Genomic DNA, 12,348 nt, shown 5'->3' with positions numbered 1-12,348 from the left:
TGGAGCAAGATAAAAATTACAGTAGCATGGGTTTCCACAATCAGTGGTTTAGATGTAGTAGATGGGGGTTGGGCCAGGGCATCTCTTTTTAAAAGTACCACAAGTAGACCAAGGTTTGAGAACTATTGCTTAATATGTAAGAATCTCCTCTTTCTCCTTCAGGGTGCTTCTATGAATATAATTCACACATCTTCTAGATGTATTTGGCTTACAAACAGAAACTTGATTTCCATGAAAATCTGTGATAATCCATCTACTACAATATCTGGTAAACTGTAACAATAGGTTCTCAACCTCTAAATACGAAAATCCATGAAAATGTAATCTACCTGGGGGGAAGAATTTGAATTAAGGTACAGTAAGGAAAGTTGATATTAATTCATCAAACTATCTGCCATGTCATTATTAATGTCAGGGGGAATATGCTAATTAAACTGACCAATAATTCCATAGAATCTGCAATTCCAAAAATGATGCTTTAGTCAAATAGTGTGAAGAACAAGAAGAAATGGTAGTTTATAATTTCCTTCGTCTTTACCACAGATGGGCTGAATTGTTAATAGCATCCCAAATCTCTCTTACTGCTTATCATGAGGCCTATAGTTACTGAGATTGACTTGATATGTTCTTTAAAGATTTTGAACTGAATCTTTCTGAAGTACCAAAAAAAAAAAAAAAAAAAAGATCAGTTACCATTTCATTATTTTTCATTCTCATTCACCTCTGAACTTCCTGGTTTTGTCCGGGCCAAAGTAAAAATTGCCAAAACACCACGGGAAAGGCTGCTCTCACAGTATTTCTGGCTCACCAAAAATTTCTTGAGAAAGCCAGTTTCCAAGAGACTTCAGTTCCAATTTTACAGACCCAAGAAAACTCAGGATAGTTCAGATAAAGTTCAGATAAGCATTCAAACTTTCAATTCCTTGTGCCAGATGAACCACTAAGTCATTTGACATGTTCACATCACTGTTGTAGGGAAAGAAAAAAAAATGACTAGAATTCTGATCCAATATGGAGAATTTTAAAGGAGGACAATATACCAAGAAGCCACTAGAGATTAATGGATACTTTGGTTTAAAAAAAAAATAAAAATTCAAAATAAAAATAATAACCCTGTGGCTTATTTTAGGTATAAACGGGATTTAAATTAAGTAACCTAGCAACAAACACTGAACAATAGCTTGTCTGAGAAAAGCTACTGTGGCAACCAACACAAAACACAACTTGCAGAGATAATACTTTGCCCACCTGTTTATTTGTCTTCGCTCTCTTCCCCTTCCTTCCTTCAAAATGGAAATGATAGTACTAGCACCACTATATGTTCTGGGTGGTATAATGAACTACTAATCCCAAGACCTGAAAATTCTCTCAGTATCAATTTCTCCTTTGAGCATAGGGTGGGGCGGGGAGGAAAAAGATTATTTCAACTCTCAAATAATCATATAAAAGCTTACCTTTGGGGTTAGAAATTATCCTCGGAGGCAAGAAATAAAGTCTGAATTTTCAAAGGGTGAGTGATGTGACAACAAATTTACTCACCAGGAATCAAGCTCCTCTTATAAACCGTCGACAAAGAGAAACATTACATGCACATCAGAGTCTCATTCTATATAACACAACCCACCATGGTGTGAAGTTTGGTGTAGCAAGGTTTTATTCTTGGATCCCATCCAAGGAGATTCAGTTACTGTAAGTGCCAAAGGAAATTGCTCTCACATGGTTCCACCTATAATACTTTCTGTGGCATGAGGCCTGAAGAGAGTGATACAGCAAAACCCTATCACTCTCAGATATGGTAACTGAGAAATCTAGGCCATAAGAAACTGGCAATAACTCCCATTAAAAAGAAGTTTAGAACGCTTATCATTCCACTAAAATTTTTACCAGTCTTCTCCCCTCCCAGGAGATATATGAGCATTAGAAGCAAATCAAATCAGCATTTTCCTTACCCAGCATAAATCGTCACTGTTCTTAGCTAATGGGAGACTACCTACTTGCAATGATGATTTGGGTTTTTTTGCATTTTTCAGTTACTGAGTTTATAACTACACAAACATTTTTAAATGAATATTTCTATTTTGAATTATTTAAGTAAGGAAACATTGATTAATGCTTATTTTAAAATGCCTGTTACATCTGTTTTCTTCTTATTCTGCTATCCTGCCACCCAACTTGGAAAACGAGTTACTCATTATTTATCTCTATTTACTACACACAGTAAATAATTATTGATTCATCTTACAGAGGATAGACCTGGCTTCCAAGTACAAGAATATATGCCTCTAAATATTGTTAGTTCAATTTTCAGGAAGAAAAATATGCCCCTTAATATTGTTAATTCTTAAATGCTTAGGTCATGTATTACCCATAATGAACATTAAAGTGCAAATTATTAGTAATGTATGGTATTTTTTAAAAGATTTTTTAAAATTTATTTGTGAGAGAGAGATAGAGAGAGAGACTACAAGCAAGGGGAGCAGCAGGCAGAGGGGGAAGCAGACTCCCCGCTGATCAAGGGGTCAGATGTGGGACTCGATTCCAGGACCCTGGGACCATGACCTGAGCCAAAAGCAGATGCTTAACCAACTGAGTCACCCATGCATCCCAGTAATTTATGGTATTAATGAAAATTTGTTATTAAGCTCTAACTTAATACTCATATTTTGAAAGGAATAAATTACTTCATAATATGGGAAAGTATACCATCATTAATACGTTAGAAAAATATCAATTAGTATAACTGTTAATATTCAGTAGGATGAAAATCACTTGAACAATTCAGCACGTTCATCTAACTAATAATAAATTTGACTTCTTTCTCTTCCCTCAATCATGCATTTGAGTAGGAACATAACTGTAATAAATGATGAAGTAAGAAACCAAACATCTTGGAAAAATATATAGATCTGGACTATAAAATTTCAAATCATTAGTTATCTTTAATAGAGCATCTACTATTTATTAAATGCTATCAAGTGTCAGGCACTCTCTTAGGCATTGTACATATGTTGTATCATTTAATTTGCTTTAATCTAAACATTACAAGAGCAACTTCAAAATAGGCATTATTATTACTCCTATTTACAGATGGGAAAACTGAGGCTGAGAAGAATGCTAACTTGTCTGTGTCCATACATCTGGCAGAGGATAGAATTGATTTTTAAATCTAGGTCTGTTTAAAAAGAAACAGACTTATAGACACTAGAAACAAACTGTTGGTTACCAGACTGGGGAGGAGTTGGGAGCATGTGAAATAGATGAAGAAGATTAGGAGGTACAAACTTTATCTATATAATAAATCACGGAGGTGCAATGTACAGCACAGTGAATATAGCCAATAATATCATAATAATTTGGCATGGAAACAGATGAGAACTAGACTTATCATAGGGATCATTTCATAATGTATAAAAATACTAAATAGCTATAATGTATACCTAAAACTAACAGACTATCATATGTCAATTATACTTCAATTTTAAAAAGTTAGATCTCTTTGACTTAAAAGTCTATTCACTCTGAAATGCATATAAGCTTTATCATCCCATAAATATTACAGTGGCAAATATTAAGATGGTATAAACTAACAATGGAAGTTATCTAAGCTACAAATTATTATATAATTCAACACTAACCAGCTGCTCTTTGTGTTCATTTGCGTCAATGAACTCACTGCACATATAGTTTCGATTGCCTCCTATATGTCAATGCTTCCAGATCTACATTCTTAGAGCTAGCCATTTACTCTGCTATCAGATTAGATTTTCGGTTGCTTGCAAGACACCACCAAATTTTCGAAATACAACACGTTGAAAATTGAAATAATTTCACTCATTGTGCAAGTGACACCTACTGCTATTCAAATATTGCCTTTACTGTATGTGAAAGATTGTTTTCTTCTCTATTTTTAATTTTCTTCCTGCTATGAGAAAGGAAGAAGGAAAAAGGCAAATAATGCAATGATTGTAGTGCTGGGGTACTCAGTCAAGCAGATAACCTGAGCTATGAAGATCAAAAAACAAACTGGAGACAGAAAATAAAAAGATAATTAAGTGGAAAATTCACTAGGGTGCAGACCTTGGAGCTATGTAGAGTTGATGGTCTTTGTGAATTGAGGTTAGGGGGCCAGTGATGTAAAAGAGCAGGATACCCTAAAATGGTGTCAGGCTTTACCATCCACTACTTGGATGGTGGAGAGACCCTCTTCGAGGCTAGATTGGCTTGACTCAAGAAGAAAACCAGCCTGGATATAAAGTTTGTGAATAGTCCTCAGACAACCTGAATAGCACAGGGAGACAGACAGTGGTAAGAATCCTTTAGATGCAATAACATGCTCCAGAACTAAGAGTCCACTTTGGACAAGTGACTCAGTCTCTTTGTGCCTCAGTTTTCTCATCTATAAAGCTGTAGAGTACCTGTCTTTCTTCATAGGATCACTGAGTAGCTGAAGCAGGACAACGATTGTGAAGAAGACACTAAAAAGAGTAAGAACTTTCTCCACATAGCTACTGTGGTTCCAGAATGTACTCTTTTAGATCTTCACCTACAGATAAGGGCACTAAATAGAATTGTTCTTTATTTAATAAGCAAATCACTGTACAGGCTTTTGGATTCTTTTACAAATACTTTCTAAAATTTTTATGTCAAATGTCTTATTTCTACAAATAAATTATAAATGTTTCTAAAGCAAAAGGAAGGAGGAGGAGGAAAAGAAGAAGGAGGAAGAGGAGGAGGAAGAAGAGAGGGAGGAGGAGGAAAATAGAAGAAAAAGGTCAAGAAAAGGAAAAAGAATCATCCTTTGCAGGAGATGGGGAAGCAAAAGGGGTTGGCAGGGGATAGCAAAGTTAAGATCCCCAATATGGAATAAGAGTGGATGAAATCCCAGGAGAGAAGTCTTTAGGGAATGATCCAGAAATTCCTTCTGCATCCAGTGAGCCAGAAGTTCTCACAGACCTCTGAGGACATAGAAGGCAAAAGTGCGGGGAATCCTAGGCACAGAGGCAACCAGCTGGGAGTTCAAATACAAGGAAGAGGAAGACTACAGGCTGCTATTGGCAGGAGGGGGGAGCTCACCAAATCTATTTTTGTAGGGATCATTGGATGCGCCCTCACCACATGGGTTTGTGTAAGGTTATCTAATGTCCAAACTGCTAGTAAATTCAAGTTGAGAAAAGAGGCTAAAACCTGAGTGCCCCGTTAAATGCTCCAGCCAAACTAAAGTGGAACAGACATTAAATAGGTTTTGGTAAGAAATCTGTACTGGAAAACTCACATTCTGATGAATTTTAAATTTGCCAATAATTTCTTTAAATCATTAGTTATCTTTTAACATAGCAGCTACTATTTAGATGGGGTAGGCAAAAGGTTACCGCACATGTACTTTTAAAACAACTTTGATGTCGTCTCTAATGAACTGAGAAGAAAAGGAATTTGTTCACATCTCTACTGAGATAGTAGAAAACAGCTGAAGCCCCTACAAGTTGGAAAATGGGATGGTGGTGATAGCTGTCTTTAAGTGACACTGTCTTTGAATTTCCAATGTTAACTTTAGAAGGAAAACCGCAGGTGACAGGGGCAGCTGATCAAGCAGCTTCTAGTGTTGCTCCCTGACTTTCACTCTTTCACTCATAGTACTATTGTGTTTCCGAAATATCAGATGGACTCTTGTCAGGGCCAACAGTGCCCAGGAAAGCTGAACACTTTCTTCCATTAAAGCATGGAGATCATGTCAAAAGGTGTGGTCATTGAGTCCAAGAGCTGCTATGACACAAGCCTAACTGAAAAGTTGAGGGCAGAGGTTCTGAGTCTTGTTTTAATAAGTTGCTGTTCCTTTTGTCTTTCATCATCCTTTTCTATAGAGCCAAAAGGAAATACTAGAATTGCAGCAAAAAGAGATTTGGTGAAACCTCAGATTCCTTATAGATAAAGAAAGCTATGACGTACTACTCCTTTCTTGTTTGCCACACATGAAAAATTGCATTGCTAAACTAAGTAGGGTATTTACCACTACACATAAATCCCAATATAGGCACCTGCTCTATTTCACTTCATCAATACTGTGTTTCACAAGTCTACTGACACCATTTTTTCCAACAGCATTTGCTCACTTCATGTCCTTGTGTCACATTTTGGTAATTCTTGCAATATTTCAGTTTTTTTCATTACTATATTCCTTACAGTGATCTGTGATGAGTGATCCTTGATGTTACTATTATAATTGTTTTGGAGCATCACAGACTGTGCCCACATAAGACAGCAAACTTAATAAGTGGTGTGTGTGTTCTGACTGCTCCACCCAGCAGCTGTTTTTCTATCCCTCTCCCTCTCCTGGGGCCTCCCTATTCCTGAGACACGATATTGAAATTAGCCACCTAACAACCTTACAATGGCCTGTTAAGTATTCGAGTGAAAAGGAGTCACACATCTCACACTCTAAATTGAAAGCTAGAAATGATTAAGCTTAGTCAGGAAGGCATGTTGAAAGCTGAGATAAGCCAAAAGCTAGGCCTCTTGCACCAAACAGTTAGCCAAGTTGCGAATGCACAGGAAAAGTTCTTGAAGGAAACTAAAAGTGCTACTCCAGTGAGCACATGAATGATAAAGCATAACAGCCTTATTGCTGATATGGAGAAAGTTTTAGTGGTCTCGATAGAAGACCAAACCAGCCACAACTTTCCCTTAAACCAAAGCCTAATTCAGAGCCAGACCCCAACTCTCTTCAATTCTATGAAGGCTGAGAGAGGTGGGGAAGCTGCAGAAGAAAATTGTGAAGCTAGCAGAGGTGGGTTCATGAGATTTGAAGAAAGGAGCCATCTCCATAACATAAAAGTGCAAGGTGAAGCAGCAGGTGTTGAGGGAGAAGCTGCAGCAAGTTATCTAGAAGGTCTAGTAAGATCATTAATGAAGGTGATTACACTAAACAACAGATTTTCAGTGTAGACAAAATAGCCTTCTGTTGGAAGAAGATGCCATCTAGGATTCTCACAGCTAGAGAAGTCCATGCCTGGCTTCAAAGCTTCAAAGGATAGACTGACTCTCTTGTTAGTGGTTACTGCATTTGGTGACCTGAAGTTGAAGACAATGTTCGTTTACCATTCTGAAAATCCTAGGGCCCTTAAGAATTATGCTAAATCTACTTTGCCTGTGCTCTATCAGTGAAACAACAAAGCCTAGATGACAGCACAACTGTTTACAACATAGTTTACTGAATATTTTAAGCCCACTGTTGAGACATACTGCTCAGGAAGAAAAAAAGTATCCTTCAAAGTGTTACTGCTCATTGACAATGTAGCTAATTACCCAAGAACTCTGATGGAGATGCACATGTGCAATGCACAAATGTACAATGTGCCCACTAACACAACATCCATCCTGCAGCCATGGATCAAGGAATTATTTTGACTTTCAACTCTTATTATTTAAAAAGTACATTTTGTAAGGCTATAGCTGCCATAAATAGCAATTCTTCTGATGGATTTGGGCAAAGTCAACTGAAAGCCTTCTGCAAAGGATTCACCATTGTAGACGCCATTAAGAACATTTGTGATTCATGAGAAGTCAAAATATCAACACGAACAGGAGTTTCGGAAAAGTTGATTCCAAACCTCATGGATTCCAACCCCTTTGCGGGGCTCAAGACTTCAGTGGAAGAAGTAACTGCAGGGTGTGGTGGGAAGAGCAAGAGAACTAGAAGTGGTGCCTGAAGTTGTGACAGAATTGCTGCGATCTCATGAAAAACCTTTAAAGGATGAGGAGTTGCTTCTTATTCGTGAGCAAAGAAAGTGGTTTCCTGAGGTAGAATCTACTCCTGGTGAATATGCTGTGAAGACCGTTGAAATGACAAGAAGGATTTAGAATATTAATCAACTTAATTTATAAAGAAGCTGCAGGGTTTGAGAGGATTGACTCCAATTCTGAAAGAAGTTCTGCTGTGGGTAAAATGCTATCACATGCTATCACGTGCTACAAACGTTTATGAAAGGAAAAGTCAATCGATGAGGCAAACTTCATTGTCTTATTTTAAGAAATTGTCACAGATACCCCGATCTTCAACAATCACCATCCTGATCGGTCAGCCGCGATGAACATCAAGGCAAGATCCTCCACCCACAGAACGATTACAACTCTCTGAATGCTCAAATGATGGTTTGCATTTTTAAGGAATAAAGCATTTTAACCAAGGTATGTACCTTGTTTTCTTAGACATAGCGTTATGGCACACTTAGTAGACTACGGTGGAGTGTGAGCATAGCTTTTATATGCACTGAAAAACTGAAACATTCATTTGACTTGTTTTATTGTAATATTTTATTGCAGTAGCCTGGAACCAAGGCTGCAATATCTCCGAGGTATGGCTGTACGTTTAAGTGATGTCTGAGGACATTCTGCAAATCACAACTGTTATCCTTCTGCTCTCACACTGAAGGGGGAATGTGTGATATAATGGGCCCAGATTAATTCAGATGGTAACTCTCAAAACCAATCCATAAGGATATGGATTTTGTTTCTCTAAACCAGATCAAGAAGTTTCTACATCAGTGTTACCACCTCTGGAGTGGGAAAAGGTAGATGAAAGAAAGAGTAACACAAGTTCTGATAATGCAAGGGCAGATAGGCTAAATGAATTAAAACAGGTACTTAACAAAATCTAAAAATAAAAACTATGCTTTTTATTTTAAATGCCATTGACAGTTGGCATTCCTATACAGGAAGGACTGCAGCTTGCATTTCATATTCATTTGGGACTATGATGCATTTGATTGAGCACCTGAAATGTGCAATGGACACTGCTCATTAATACTGAGTGTGGCACCAGCAACGTTTTGTGTGTGCTTGTTTTCCTAAACTCCTGGAGGACAAAGCCTGCTTTACCTTTCTTCCACATCTCTCTGCTCAGGAGATGCTTCTCTGAACTTGCTGCAGACATTCTTACTCTTATAGTTCTGGGTATATTCATTGTACATTCCTGGGAACATTCCTGTTCAAATGTGTAGCACAACACCAGACACAGAGTTTGTATCTGAAATGTGGTGGTTGACTCATGAACCAACACCAGGCACTCATGTTTGTATCTGAAATGTGGTGGTTGACTCATGAGCCAGTGGTGCCCTGGAGCCTGCTCATATGAGCTATGATCCCAGGTTGTGCACTCTTCCCAACTCTATGTCCAGTGACCTTGCCTTGGTAGTTTGAGATAGGCCATGGTGGGAGCATTTACATGATGGAAACTGTCCAGTTGATTTTAAGCATTCTGAATATAAGCACTTTGTCTTCTACTTCCTTTTTATTCCATCTAGTTAATAAGCTGTTTTATATTTAGCAGCTAGTCTTTCATGTGAGAATTGTACTTTGAGTAACTATATTTATCTTTCTTAAAAACCATTTTTAATTTACTAAAGAAAGTAATTATTCTTTACATGCCTTTTTATATTATGTTGGACATTATTTTTGGAAGAGAATTATTCCTTTACTTGGTTTATGTAAAAAGTAGTTATCAAAAGAAAAAAACTGTACTGTAATTTTGCCAAAAGTATTATTAAACAATTAGTAAAGACTCTAAAATTTCCTTTTTTTTAATGACCAGGAAATTAAATTGTTGGTTTGTAAAATTAGAAAATAGGTTTGTGTACTAGAAAGTTAATTCCATTGCATTAAAATTACCCGTTTGGGGCACTCTATTACTATCTGACAAAATAATTGCTATTTAAACCAAATGCATAATACTCTTTGTCTAAAATGGGCTTTGTGATTTTCAAATATGAACTTTCATTTTCCAGAACATGCATTAAAAAGACTACAGTCTTTGGAGGTTCAATTGACTGTTTAATGGGAAGAATGATGCCTTCTACTCTTTGGAAAGGCAGTAGAGTGCTAAGCTCAGGAGGGGAGGCTCCAGGACAAACTGCCAGGGTTCTAGTCCCAGATACTCCCTTTATTATCTGTGTGACCTTAGGAAAGTCACTTAACTTCTCAGTGCCTTGATTTCTTGATATGTAAATTGAGATGATAACAGAACCTGCTTTGTTGGTTTATGATTTGGATTAAATTATAAATACTGTGTGTGTAAAACACTTGGAGCGAAGCTCAGTACTCAGTAAGTGATAAATGCTCCTTATCCTCCTCTACCTCCTCCTCTTCTTCCTCCTCCTTCTCCCTCTTCTGATCTCCAAACACAGAATCTCACACATACTGGGTACTTTATAAATATGTCTGAGTTGGTTAATTCAATGATCATTTATGAGCATGGAGCAAAGGAACAAAGACTGAGTGCCTACCATGTACCAGGAATACAATGGTGATGAACTAGGCAGACAAGATCTCTGACCTCATAAGGTTTATATTTTAGCTCTATATTGTTTAGTCCAAAATGTATAGGGAACTGGTCTTAGTGTTTAAGGATTGAAAGAAAGGTCTGCATTGTAAACTCCTTGGCAGCGTGTATTAAGGGTTGTATTAAAGTAAGCATGAATGAAAGGATAAAAAATTTGGCTCTATGTAATAGAGGCCCCAAATAGCTGTTGCATAAAGAAAATAGAAAATTGTTTTTCATGGAATTGTCCAAAGCCAGGCAGTCCAAGTCTCCACAAGTCCCCACAAGGACTTGGGTTCTCTGCCTTACAGACCCACCATTGCTAGGGTGTTCTCTGCCTGCAAGGTCCTGGGTAGCTCCTCATCACATCCTCATTCCAAGCAATGGGTGGGAGGAAAGAGGAAGAACACATCTCCTCCATTAAGGGAGACATGGGTATGAAATTTTGTTCTTTGCTTCTGTGCATAACCCATTAGGTGGAACTTCACATAGCCACCCCATCTACAAGGGGGCAAAGGACAGATCTTGAGGGACAGTTGATAGTCTTGGCCACATTCCATCCCTTTGAACATGTTTGTATTATTCATTCTCCACAGAGAATACCCTCATCCCTTCCCAAGGAATACAGTCCCAAAGCACCATCAACTTCCTGCATCTAGGTCAAGGTTGAGGATTCTCTGGATGAGATCAGCCATCTACATCAAGGATCCTGATGTGGCTCTTTATAAAATGGTGGTCTATAATTAACAGACCAGTCATCTGTCCCTGAATACCCAATATAAAAATGAAGGAGTAGGGACAGGATGACAGAAATAAAACTCCCACTGGAAAAAGGCAAATGAGAAGCACACAGCTGTCATCAATCTATGAGACTGATCAAGTCTTGTTGGAAAGGAACTGTGCAAACTCCTGTCCTGCTAGTGGTGTGAGTCCTTCAGTCAACCCATCTGGCAGCTATGGCTTGAGCTCTCTGGGAGGATTTCTATTGTCCATTGTCTCCCATGGCTGCCTCTGAAGCAGACACTAAAGAGTATACTTCCTTAGGGCCACCACAACTTCCACACTCTGCTTCTTGTCGATGTCGATTTATAGATCCAGAAATCGGGTTGATTTGTCACAGGTTTTGGCAGGCTGGTTTTCTGGCTTCTCTGACAATACAATTCCTTTATAATTATAAGAATGCCTTCCAGACCATTTGTTTCTGCTCAGCTCCATGTGTGAGCAATCACAGCGAAGATTCTGGTCTTGATATAGAATTTAAGACTAAGCGTTCTGGTCTTTATAAGGACCTCAGTGCCTCTTAGATTCCCCAAGGAAAGACTCCTTTGTAATGGAGATTCTCTGCCACTTTTCAGTCCCAGGTTGACAAGGGTATTAAACTGTAGCCCACTCGTCTGTCAAAAGAGGGTGATCTACTTAATCCTAGCCACAGGCTCAGCTCCTGCTTGTAGGCCACGGTATTCCACGCTGTCCTTAGGTCCACAAGCATATGCTGACTCAGCATGAATGGGCCAAGAATGATCACTCTTTCAATCCAACTCTACAGCTAAGTCTGCTTCCTTTCACTAAAGAGTCCACGTAACCATCTGAGGGTGAGAGGTTACACCCAGGACTTTGAAAAGGAGTTCTTCTGTGGTACCTTGCCCAGAAACACATCTCCTCTGGCTCTGCCCAGCATCTAAGCTGTCTGAACTGGGGAAATAACTGACCTGGAATAAGGACTTTGCCACTTAATCTCTTGAGACTTTAAGGAAACAGCTTCACTTCTTTAGAAATAGTTTCTCCATCTTTAAAATAACAAGTTTGACTAGAGCCTCCATGTCCCTACAATTCTTTTATTCTATAGTTTTTATAAATGTCTATGAGTATATACATATACTCATATGTATACATGTATGTTTCTCAGCTGTGATGTCATTCTAGTGTCCTTCTACGATTAGATATTCCTCCCTAAGGTACAATGCCTTAAATGTTAAGCGGCTGCCAAAATACTTCAATCATCCCTACTTATTTCTGTAAGGCATTTTGAATAGGTTATG

The sequence above is a fragment of the Ursus americanus genome, chromosome 25 (genome assembly GCF_024610735.1).
Source record: "Ursus americanus isolate L20-20 chromosome 25, mUrsAme1.1.p, whole genome shotgun sequence".
NCBI lineage: Eukaryota > Metazoa > Chordata > Mammalia > Carnivora > Ursidae > Ursus > Ursus americanus.
This window is presented reverse-complemented; position numbering follows the sequence as displayed.